Source organism: Erinaceus europaeus, chromosome X (genome assembly GCF_950295315.1).
Source record: "Erinaceus europaeus chromosome X, mEriEur2.1, whole genome shotgun sequence".
Classification (NCBI taxonomy): domain Eukaryota; kingdom Metazoa; phylum Chordata; class Mammalia; order Eulipotyphla; family Erinaceidae; genus Erinaceus; species Erinaceus europaeus.
Window position 1 is genome coordinate 117291416 of NC_080185.1, and position 12253 is coordinate 117303668.

The following is a 12253-nucleotide window of genomic DNA, read 5'->3' on the forward strand; positions in this document are numbered from 1 at the left end:
AACTAAAATTATCACAGAACTACGATAACCGTTACATTAATATGCACTGAGGTGTACATTTCTGCTAATATGTATCCTCTTTTTAAAAATATTTCTGTTTTATTCTAAAGAGAGAGAGAGAGAAACCAGAGCACTGCTCAGCTCTGGCTAGTAGTACAAAGGGTTGAATCTGGAACTGTAGAGCCTCGGACATGAAAATCTGTTTTTGCATAACCCTCATGCAACCTCTCCTGCCCCTCACTTAGATATTCTCATACTTCTAAATCTCTATTAATGAAAATCATGTTGTCTTACATAATTTGCATTCTTTAATCATGGAATTTTTAATTAGGTTGAAATCTGTATTCATGTTTATTGACAACTTGTAGTTTTGTATAATTTGTTTATGTTACTCTCACCTATGCAGATGTTTTTTCACCATCATACCTACCAATGTTTTCTTTTTTGATTCCATGACAATTATTCTTTAAAAGCTTTTTCCAGGGGGCTGGGCGGTAGCGCAGCTGGTTAAGTGCATATGGCGCAAAGTGCAAGGACCAGTGTAAGGATCCTGGTTCGAGCCACTGGCTCCCCACCTGCAGGGGGGTTGCTTCACAAGCAGTGAAGGAGGTCTGTAGGTGTCTGTCTTTCTCTCCCTCCTCTGTCTTCCCTTCCTCTCTCTGTTTCTCTCTGTCCTATCCAACAACAACAGCAGCAATGATAACAAGGGCAACAAAATGGGAAAAGTAACCTCCAGGATCAGTAGATTTGTAGTGCTGGCACCGAGCCCCATGATAATCCTGGAGGCAAAAATAAAATAAAATAAAAAAGCCTTTTCCAATCCCAAAGTCAGTTATTTTTACTTTGTGTCATTTTTCACTTTTTAACTCCTACTAGAGATTTCTTGGTATGAGAGTTGACACAGAACTAACATTTTTTTATAGTTGCAGTTATCAAGAACCTATTATTTTTAAATTGTACACACTTCTATGTTTTGACTTGTTAGTGTTTTATATTTATTATTTTGAGTAACACTGTTTTTCTTATTTTAATCACTATTGGTAGAAATAATGATTTACATGGCAGTTGTCACGTGTACGTACACTTTAGTTCCCCATGAGAGGTCCTGTACACCATACCCACCACCAGTTGACATCCTCCTCAGCTACAGTACATGGGGTCTCCAACCCCATTCTAGTGTCCTTCTGTTCACCCTCTCAGAGTCCTTAGCTCAGCTACGATAGACCATGGCTAGTCTGTTTTACCCTGTATTTCACCTTCCTGTATTTCTTAAGTCCTGCTCATGAGTGAGATAGTTCAATATTTGTCCTTCAAGTTCCATTCACAATGTAGCAGAGAAGGCATCATTTATTACTACTGAAAAGCATTTCATTGTTTATATATACCACAACTTGATTTCCTGCTTTAAGGTTATAAAAAAGAGCCTTGCTCTCTGAAGACTTTTTAAATAGCTTGATAGAGATATAGTTCACATAAAATACAGTTTACTACTTAAAATGTATAATTCAATGATTAGTATGTTCATAGTTGTGCACCCGTCATCTATATCAAGAATGTGAATGTAAATTACATTAAAATAATTGCATGCAAACTTAAATTTTAGGACTGAGGTTATACAAAAAGACTTTCTTTTTTAATATATATTTATTTTCCCTTTTGTTGTCCTTGTTGTTTTCTATTGTTATTGTAGTTATTGTTGTTGCTATTGATGTCGTTGTTGTTGGATAGGACAGAGAGAAATGGAGAGAGGAGGGGAAGACAGAGGGGGAGAGAAAGATAGACACCTGCAGACCTGCTTCACCACCTGTAAAGTGACTCGAACCAGGATCCTTCCACCAACAAAAGGCTCGAAGGTCCTAGGTCGGAGGTCCCAGGTTCAGTCCCTGGCACCATCATTAGCTAGAGATGAGCAGTACTCTTGTTAAAATATAATAATGACTTATATGTTTTAAAATGCTCCTTTGGAATCCTGCTAAATCATCATTAGAAATAATGCTTTCAGGCAAGATTAGATAGCATAATGGTTATGCAAAGAGACTCTCATGCCTGAGGTTCCAAAGTCCCAGGTTTAACCCCTTGCACCACCTTAAACCAGAGCTGAGCAGTGTTCTGGTAATAAATAAATAAATATTTTTAAAAATAATTAAGAAAAGAAATAATTCTTTCACAGCTTATTTTTATTTTCATATGTTTTGCTTTAAGTTTAATATTGTTTTTATTCTCCAGCTAATCACTAAGTTTTTCTCATTATTTCCCAACTCCTTTTTTTATTGATTTAATAATGATTGACAATATTGTAGGATAAGAGGGCTACAGTTCCATAAAATTCCCACCACCAGAGTCCCATATCCTTTACGCCGGTCCTTGCATTTTGTGCCACATGCGCTTAACCCGCTGCGCTACTGCCCGACTCCCCACAGAGTTCCATAGCCCATTGGAAGCTTTCCTATTCTTTATCCCTCTGGGAGCATGGACCCAGGATCATTATGGGGTGCAGAAGTTGGGAGGGCTGGCTTCTGTAATTGTTTCTCCAGTGGACATGGGTGTTGGCAAGTCGATCCATACCCCCATCCGGTTTCTGTCTTTCCCCGGTGGGGCAGGGCTCTGAAGAGGTGGGGTTCCAGGACACATTGGTGAGGTCGTCTGCCCAGGGAAGTCAGGCTGGCATCATGATAGCATCTGCAGCTTGGTGGCTGAAAAGCGTTAAGATATAAAACAGCTGCAAATCACGTGCTCTACCCTCTGCCACTTCTGGGCCACTGAAAATACCTTAATAAAAATACTTACGCGCGCGCGCGCGCGCACACACACACACACACACACACACACACACACACATACAAGATATAAATCAGAAACCGAAAGGCAAGAATAGAGCAGATGAGATTTGGGAGTCTCCATTTTGGAAAAAGCTGGGAAGTTTATTTTAGATACAGTCCAAAGGGCTCGTGGCTTTACTTATTTTTACCTGAGCCCAACAGCTAACATGTAGGTGGGCTAAAGGTATAGGGGAGATAGTGTCAGAGTTGGAAATAGGACTAGAAAACTGGATCAGGGCAGAGAGTTGCTCCCAAATATGGGAAAAGTGTATAAATACCATTAACTGTAAACCTCACCCATCTGATCTGGGGACCATATTCAGCACAAGAGCCTGTGTAACATCTGCATCCCTGTAGATCTGAGCTCACATACCATGGTTCTAGCTAGGAACATTCAAGGCTATACTCATTTCAAGGCCCGTCTTCCTTGAGTGGCAGAGTATGTTGACCCAGCCTCCTTTTGGAGAGTGGGGTAGTCCCTCCCTACCATTGTTGTTCTACATTGAGGGGAAGGTCCTGTAAAGGCCCACAAGAGGGTTTATGCTGATGTTCCTGGTGGAGATAACCAGTGATGGTGGAGAGAGAGAACTGTTAGATGTCTAGGCCCATCATATCTGTGTGGGAATCCCAAGATTCCCTGACTAGGGCCCCGGATGATGAGGTGGCCTGGTAGTGACCAAAAGGGCCATCATTAAAGCGTGCTAGTCTCTTGTCCTTATCCAGCTTTTTTAGTCCTTACTTTATCTGACATGTTGAACATAGAGTGATTGAGGGTATTTCCCAACTTGTAATTTTCATGACAAAAAAATATGATTTCTGAGAATATAATCTTTTTTTTTCTTTTTTATTTAAGAAAGGATTAATTAACAAAACCATAGGGTAGGAGGGGTACAACTCCACACAATTCCCACCACCCAATCTCCATATCCCACCCCCTCCCCTGATAGCTTTCCCATTCTCTATCCCTCTGGGAGCATGGACCCAGGGTCATTGTGGGTTGCAGAAGGTAGAAGGTCTGGCTTCTGTAATTGCTTCCCCGCTGAACATGGGCGTTGACTGGTCGGTCCATACTCCCAGTCTGCCTCTCTCTTTCCCTAGTAGGGTGTGTCTCTGGGGAAGCTGAGCTCCAGGACACATTGGTGGGGTCTTCAGTCCAGGGAAGCCTGGCCGGCATCCTGATGGCATCTGGAACCTGAAAAGAGAGTTGACATACGAAGCCAAACAAATTGTTGAGCAATCATGGACCCAAAGCTTGGAATAGTGGAGAGGAAGTGTTAGGGAGGTACTCACTGCAAACTCTAGTGTACTTCTGCTTTCAGGTATATATTTTGCAATAGTTTATGGATATGTGTGAACATATGCTCTCTCTCACAGAAACTGGTGTATATCTAGGTTTTGGGACTTTGTTAGAAAGTGAACCACCTGAGATGGAATTAGAGTATACTATGAAAGGAAAGGTCTCATGTTGGGTAGTATGCCACCTCCCCCTGGCTTCTGCTTAACCATATGCCTATACAGGGATTTACTGATCCCATTCAAAGCTTTGGTCTATTTGCATAAATAACTTTTATATTTACATAAAGCACTCCCTCCAGGGCATTGGTGGTTCAGTGATAGGATTCTCGCCTGCTCCACCCCCTCCTTGTCACACTCTGATTTTCGCCAGTCACTTTTCTCTCCACCCTCTCTATATCACATCCTGTTTCCACCCTACTTGGAGAGTATAAAAACAGCTGCTCTTCTGATTAAAGACACTTGGAAATTGCTTTCCGGCTCCGAGAGTTCCAGAGTGTATCTCCTGCGGAAGTTAGTTCCTGATCCCTCTCCCACACAGCAGCCTAGATCGGCTCCAGTTGAGTTCTCTCCAAGCCAGAGAGCACTAGCTCGGGAAGAAGTACCCTCAGGCTATCCCGGCATCTGGCGCCCGGAACAGGGACACGTAAGCAGCAGATTTACAAGAAGACATCTTAGATAAGTACACACCTTTTGGGTATCTGCAATATTGTGTTAAGGCACTGTGATTTTTTTTCTTTCTTATTGTTTTCCTGAGATCTCTCCACCATGGAAAATCTTTTCCAAATTCTGCATTCTTTTTCCAGTATACAATTTTTATATATCTGGGACATTTTTCTCGGGGCTTCACCTTATATCCTGTTGATCATCATAGCAGCTTTTAAGGGATATATAGGGCAACCTCTCAAAAGGCTTAAGGACCTAGAGGCTGAGGTCCAAGAGATAAAGGAAGTGATCATAGAACTTAACTAGCACCTTAAAAACAAGAAGAAGCAAAGGCCTGTCGTGATCTTGACCCACCCTAATTCCTCTGCATCTTGCCCTGAGGCCCCTATTTTGGCAGACACGTGTCCGAATTCTCCTTTGGACTCCACAGCCACTTCTTCGGCCACCCCCATTTTGGCAGACACGTGTCCGGAACCTCCTGCTGCCTCCACGGCTGCTTCTTCACCCACCCCTGTTTTGACAGACACATGTCCGAATTCTCCTGTCGCCTCCAAAACCACTTCTTCGGCCACTTGTCCAGAAGCTTCCACTTCAGTGACTCCTACCGCTACACACTTATCAGAGCAAGTCCACACATTTCCAGTCAATGTTGCCCCCAATAGACAAAAACCTCAGGCCTGGTATCCATATTCCGCCACAGACCTGAAGGAACTACGCCAGGCTATCAAGGATGACAGTGTTCATGCCCCATGGACCAGGTCTATTTTACAAGGCCTGCTTCAGAACCTTAATACCCCCCCAAGGTTGGAGGGATGTAACTCGTGCTACGCTCCCAGGCCCCCTCTTCCTGCAATGGGAGGCATTCTTTCGCGATGAATGTTTACAACAATCGCGGAAAAATATTCAAAATCAGCCAGAAGGGAATTTTGATGCATTGTTTGGAACAGGCCAATTAGAAACAGGGATTCAACAGGCGGAAGCCAAGTTTCCACCGGGGTATTTCGATCAGGTACGCCTGTGTGCATTAAAAGCATGGGAGCGATTAACACCACCCATGGGAGCGGCCTCAGCCCCTATTCTCTCCCTTCAACAAGAACCTGATGAATCCCTCGCTAAATTCATTGCCAGGGTCCAGTCGAGTTTGGAAAGGAAGATTTATAATCCTGACGCTCGTTTTCTCCTCCTGCGATCCATAGTCTGGGATGGAATGCTTCCACATTTTCGACAGGCCTGTATCACTCTTAAAAACGAACACCCAGATACTTGGATTATAGCTACACAGGATCTCAGATCAAGCTCTTTTCAAGGACCTATGTTACAGGCCTATGCAGCTACCTTACATAAGCAAAAAGGGGCTTGCTTTCAGTGCGGTCGCCAAGGGCATTGGCGTAACCAATGTCCAGAAAATAGACCACGACCCTGCCTCCAGTCAGGGCAACCCCACCTCCAGACAGGGAACCGGAGACCACGAATGCCTTGTCCCAGATGCCGGGATAGCCTGAGGGTACTTCCTCCCGAGCTAGTGCTCTCTGGCTTGGAGAGAACTCAACTGGAGCCGATCTAGGCTGCTGCGTGGGAGAGGGATCAGGAACTAACTTCCGCAGGAGATATACTCTGGAACTCTCGGAGCCGGAAAGCAATTTCCAAGTGTCTTTAATCAGAAGAGCAGCTGTTTTTATACTCTCCAAGTAGGGTGGAAACAGGATGTGATATAGAGAGGGTGGAGAGAAAAGTGACTGGTGAAAATCAGAGTGTGACAAGGAGGGGGTGGAGCAGGCGAGAATCCTATCACTGAACCACCAATGCCCTGGAGGGAGTGCTTTATGTAAATGTAAAAGTTATTTATGCAAATAGACCAAAGCTTTGAATGGGATCAGTAAATCCCTGTATAGGCATATGGTTAAGCAGAAGCCAGGGGGAGGTGGCATACTACCCAACAGTCTCACCCGAGTAATGAAGCTGAAGGGTTGTCATTCCACACGTGAAGTCTCTGGACACAGTCTGAAGTGAAGCATGTTGAGGTGGCAATCGTTGCGTTGGTTAGGTTGTGATCGGCGGATGCAATATTATTTGATATGGATTGGGAGAGGCATACGGGAAAGTGGGCCCTATCCAAGGGTTCCAGGACTGGGGGAAGTAGTGGCTCTATAGTGGAGATGTGAGGTTCCTGCTGTCTTAGGGTTCAAAAAGACAATCGATAGTTAATGTTATTATCACATTATTTGGTAATTGGGTTAACTTTGAAAAGTCCTTTTGTTAGGGTTTGCTGTACAGTACCCAGTATCCTTTACTGTGCTATTGGTTGCTTCTGATCTACTTGGTCTAGGCTTTTGAGAGAGTCTGCATATCAATTACACAGCCTATATATTGAAAAGATTCAGTTTGTGTTTTGAAAAACTTCGAGACATACAATTAATTTTCCCCCTCTCGTATTAATTAACTAGTGATGTATATGACTACATTTTACTAGGAGTGTACATAAACACCATTCCCACCACCAAAAGACTGTGGCCTATCCCTCCCACCCACTCCCACCCCCCACTGGCCCCGGAAGCTGCATGTCTACCCCTCACCACAGGGTTTTTACTTTGGTGCCCTACTTACAATTTGGTCAGGTCCTGCTTTTAGTTTCCCTTTCAGATCTTCTTCCTCAACTTCTGTTGATGAGTGGGATCATCCCATACTCATCTTTATCTTTCTGACTTAGCTCACTTAACATAATTCCTTCTAGCTCTGTCCAAGATGGGTCAGAGAAGGTGGGTTCATTGTTCTTGATAGCTGCATGAGAATATAATCTTAAGAAGAAAAAAATTCCTATGAACATAAGATTAAACATTTATAATGATACGTATATTGGTATTTCCTATACTTTTTAATTTTATTTATTTATTCCCTTTTTGTTGCCCTTGTTGTTTTATTGTTGTAGTTATTATTGTTGTTGTCATTGTTGGATAGGACAGAGAGAAATGGAGAGAGGAGGGGAAGACAGAGAGGAGGAGAGAAAGATAGACACCTGCAGACCTGCTTCACAGCCTGTGAAGCAACTCCCCTGCAGGTGGGGAGCCGGGGTTCGAACCGGAATCCTTATGCCGGTCCTTGTGCTTTGCGCCACCTGTACTTAACCCGCTGCGCTACAGCCCGACTCCCATATTTCCTATACTTAATTGAATGTATTTATTGTATACCATAGTATTAATCATGATCGTAAAATTTATATATATATAAAGTGTGGGATCTGTCATAAGATCAAATGTAGATTAAGATTGCTTATAGTGAGATTTTTCATGTAGCTGTCAAGATGACACATTTAACTATTAAGTGGCACTTTAATTGTCCTAATAAATACCACCCTACAGAATTTGGGAGAAATTTTAATTGTAAGACAGATATTTTAGGCACTGGAAGGCGTTTTCTAGCTTTTTTATACTCAATAATGACTGCAGCACCTCATCGATGTGAGTCATGCACTCTACCACTGAGTTACCTCCCTGAACTCAGTTTATTATTTTATTTTTTTATGAGAGAGACTAAAACACTCTTCTATCCATGGAATTCCACTTGTTTTTGTCTTTGTTACTCCTTTTTTTTTTTAAATATTTTTCCCCTTTTGTTGTCCTTGTTGTTTATGTCTTTGTTACTCTTTCATGCGGTGCCAGGGATTAAATCCAGGGCCTAAAACATGTGCTCTACCAACCTCCATAGCTTTCAGATTCCATTTTAACAAGATCTCTGTAATAATAAATATGGTTGAGGGGCCTGGGTGGTGGCGCACCTGGTTGAGCGCACACATTGCAATGCGCAAGGACCCAGGTTCAAGTCCCCAGTCCCCACCTGCAGGGGAAAAACTGCACAAGTGGTGAAGCAGTGCTACAGGTGTCTATCTGTCTCTCTCCTCTATCTCGCCTTCCCTCTAGATTTCTGTCCATCTCTATCCAATAAAAAAGATCATATATATATGTGTGTGTGTGTGTGTGTGTGTGTGTGTGTATATATATATATATGGAAATAATTGGTGATGGGATCGTGTGTGTGTGTGTGTGTAAAACAGCATGTTTCTGGAAGTTTTGTTTGGTATTTTGGGCTGTTTGGTTTTGAGTACCTAAGACAATAGCACCAAATTCAGCAGAGAGAAAGAGTGAGAGTATTTTACATGAAAGCTCTACACATAATTGCTACAATTAAGAAATGAATGATTCAGAAGACTGCTCTCTCAGGAGCAGATTGTGAGATGATTTACCACTCATCTTGATAAATTCATAGGGATGTCTCAGATATATGAACTGTTCTTTCCATCTCCTCAAGTTATAATTTGATGTATTTGCAGTGTTGATAGGAATATAATTATTAATAGTTTAAAGGGAATTTGATTAAAGGTTGGATTTTTTAAAAGTATTTATCTGTTCAATTATGAGAAAGAAGAGAGTTCAAGAACAGAGCATCACTCTGGCACAGGCAATGCCAGAAAAGACTCGAGACCTCATTCTTGAGAATGCTTTATTCATTCCACCGCCTTTCAGGCAGCTACAGTTGGGTCTTTCAAAGATAAAGAATGGATGTGGTTGCCGACACTTTTGTGCTTCCAAAACTATGTGAAATTATTTTACTGTGAGTTGTGCCATTCACAGCACGGTAGTCATAACTTATTCTAAGGAAGCCCAGAAGGACCAAACACCCCCATCTCAATTTAGACCTGCAATTGGTGTCCCACAACCTTCAGCAGAGCCCATGTAAATGAGTTAAGTCCTTAAGTACTAAAAAAAATTGTCTCCTGGGGAAAACTAAAATGGAAATTAAACTTTTAAAAAAGACGCTTGTTGCCGATGGGAAATAGCTCAACTGGCAGAGCTTGGGACTTGCATGCTTAAGGCTCTGCATATCCTAGGGTAGCACTTTGGTTTTTCTCTTTCTCATGTGAAACTCTCCTCTCTGCCTCATATGAAATAAATGAAACAAATCTTTTGAAATGCTTTGGCTTAGAGCCTGGTGGTAGCGTACCTGGTTGGAAGTACATGTTACCATGCCTAAGACCCAGGTGCAAGTCCCCAGCCCCCACCTGTAGAGGGGAAGCTTCACAAATGGTGAAGCAGTACTACAGATTCCCATTCTGTCTGTTTCTCTTTGTCCTGTCAAGTTTTTAAGAAATAATAAATAGAACAAAATTTAAAAGTCAGTGTTTTATTTTTTTAAATACTTATGCTCTAGAAAGGATGACTTTTTTTAATTGCCTAGTTTTATTATTTTTTTTTCTGTCTTTAGATCTGCCTTTTGTGGATTTATTACATGGAAGGGTATATGATTCTACTATACCTAACAAATCCCTTTTAATTTTCCAAATGTGTTGGCCAGTCTATTCTGTAATCAAGATGAGTAGTTTTTCTTAACCAGTCCCTTTTATGAACAAGACTTTAAAAATATGTTTTGTGAATTAAAAAAAAAAACATGTTTCATAGTCTAGGAGATTAATAGCAGTAGCTCATGGAACTTGCAGTCAGCAAGTTATTAATTCAGTTCGTGATAGTGCATGTACCTCAATGATGCTCTGGTGTTCTCTCATTCATATTCTCTCTCAAGTAATTTGCTCTACTAAACTACCCTCCATGATAAACTTTATTGTAATCATATAGTTGAATTTATGATATAGGAGTGGTGGGTAAAATTTATTGCAGTGGCTCAGCCAGTGGAGCATACATATTACAGTGTGCAAGGACCCAGGCTCAACCCCCCAGTTTCTACTAGTGTGTGTTGGGAAGAGCTTCACAAGTGGTGAAGCTGTGCTGTAGGTGTGTCTATATATGTGTTACCCTTCCCTCTTAATTTCTCTCTGTTTCTATCCTAAATAAACTTTGTTTCTTTCTTTCATTTATTTATCTATTTTAAACCAGAGCACTGCTTAGCTCTGGCTTATGGTAATGGGGAAGATTGGATCTGGGACCTCAGAGCCTCAGGCATGAGTGCCTTTTTAAAAAAAATTTTTATATTTATTTTCTCTTTTGTTGCCCTTGCTTTTTTTAATTGTTGTTGTAGTTATTGATGTCACTGTTAGATAGGACAGAGAGAAATGGAGAGAGATGGGGAAGACAAAGAGGGTGAGAGAAAGATAGACACCTGCAAACCTCCTTCACCTCCTGTGAAGTGACTCCCTGCAGGTGGGGAGCTAGGAGTTCGAACTGGGATCCTTAAGCCAGTCCTTGTGCTTTGCGACATGTGCTTAACCCACTGCGCTACCGCCCGAATCCCTAGCATGAGTGTCTTTTTGCATAACCATTATGCTATCTCCCTAGCCCTCTATCCTAAGAAAATAATTAACAAATTAAAATTTTATTAAAATAATATTTGGCTTGCACATTTTTCATTAGAATAAGAAGTAGGTGAATGCTCATATAATGGAGTAAATTTGAACATAAATGAATACACTAAAATGCCTATCCAGATATATAGTTATTTTTTTTCCCTCCAGGGTTATTTCTGAGCTCAGTGCCTGCACCATGAATCCACTGCTCCTGGAGGCCATTTTTCCCTCTTTTTGTTGCCCTTGTTGTTGTTGTAGCCTCATTGTGGTTATTATTATTGCCATTGTTGATGTTGTTTGTTGTTGGATAGGACAGAGAGAAATGGAGAGAGGAGGGGAAGACAGAGAGGGGGAGAGAAAGATAGATACCTGCAGACCTGATTCACCACCTGTGAAGCGACTCCCCTGCAGGTGGGGAGCCGGGGGCTTGAACCAGGATCCTTATGCCCGTCCCTGCGCTTTGCGCCACATGCGCTTAACCCACTGCGCCACCGCCCGACCCCCCAGATATATAATTATTGACTGATACTATAGCTATTACTACTCTCTATGACTCTTTACTGATACTGCTCTCCGCTCAGATAATTGCTAGGGCCAGAAATCTGAGTGTCTTTTCTAATTGCCTTTCTTTATCGTGACCCATATCTAATAGATCACTACATACCTTTTATTTTTACCTGTAAACTCTTCTCAAATTGCAGATCTAGTTATGTCTACCTTATTTGCACATAAGCCTTTTATGATCTTTAGTGCCCTTCAGAAAAAGACCAAATTATTAAAGTCTTACTGACCTTTTGTAGACTGGCCCTATTCATTCACCATATATTTCTTATTTGTACTATCAGATACTCTTGTCAAACCTCTCTGAACTCAGTTTATGAGAAAGAGAAAGCTGACACACAACCACAGAATATGAGCTCAGATCTACAGGCATGCAGAGGTCACATAGGCTCCTAAGCTGAATATGGGCCCCAGATCACATCAAATCGATGGGGTTTACAGTCAACAATATTTATACACCTTTCCCATATTTGGGAGCTACTCTCTTCCCTGATCCAGCTTTCTGGTCCTTTTTCCAGCCATGACATCATCTCCCCAGACAATAACTTGGATCCACCTGCATATCAGATGTCAGGCTCAGGCGAAAAGGAAAGGAAAGGAAGGGAAGGGAAGGGAAGGGAAGGGA

At 41.9% G+C, this 12253-nt stretch overlaps 1 protein-coding gene across 8 annotated transcripts in view; it reads left to right on the forward strand.

The window, feature by feature from the left end:
• The window catches only part of RPS6KA3 (ribosomal protein S6 kinase A3), a 142516-nt gene that overhangs the window by 85226 nt on the left and 45037 nt on the right, over positions 1-12253 (forward strand). The gene's annotated exons all lie outside the window — the stretch shown is intronic.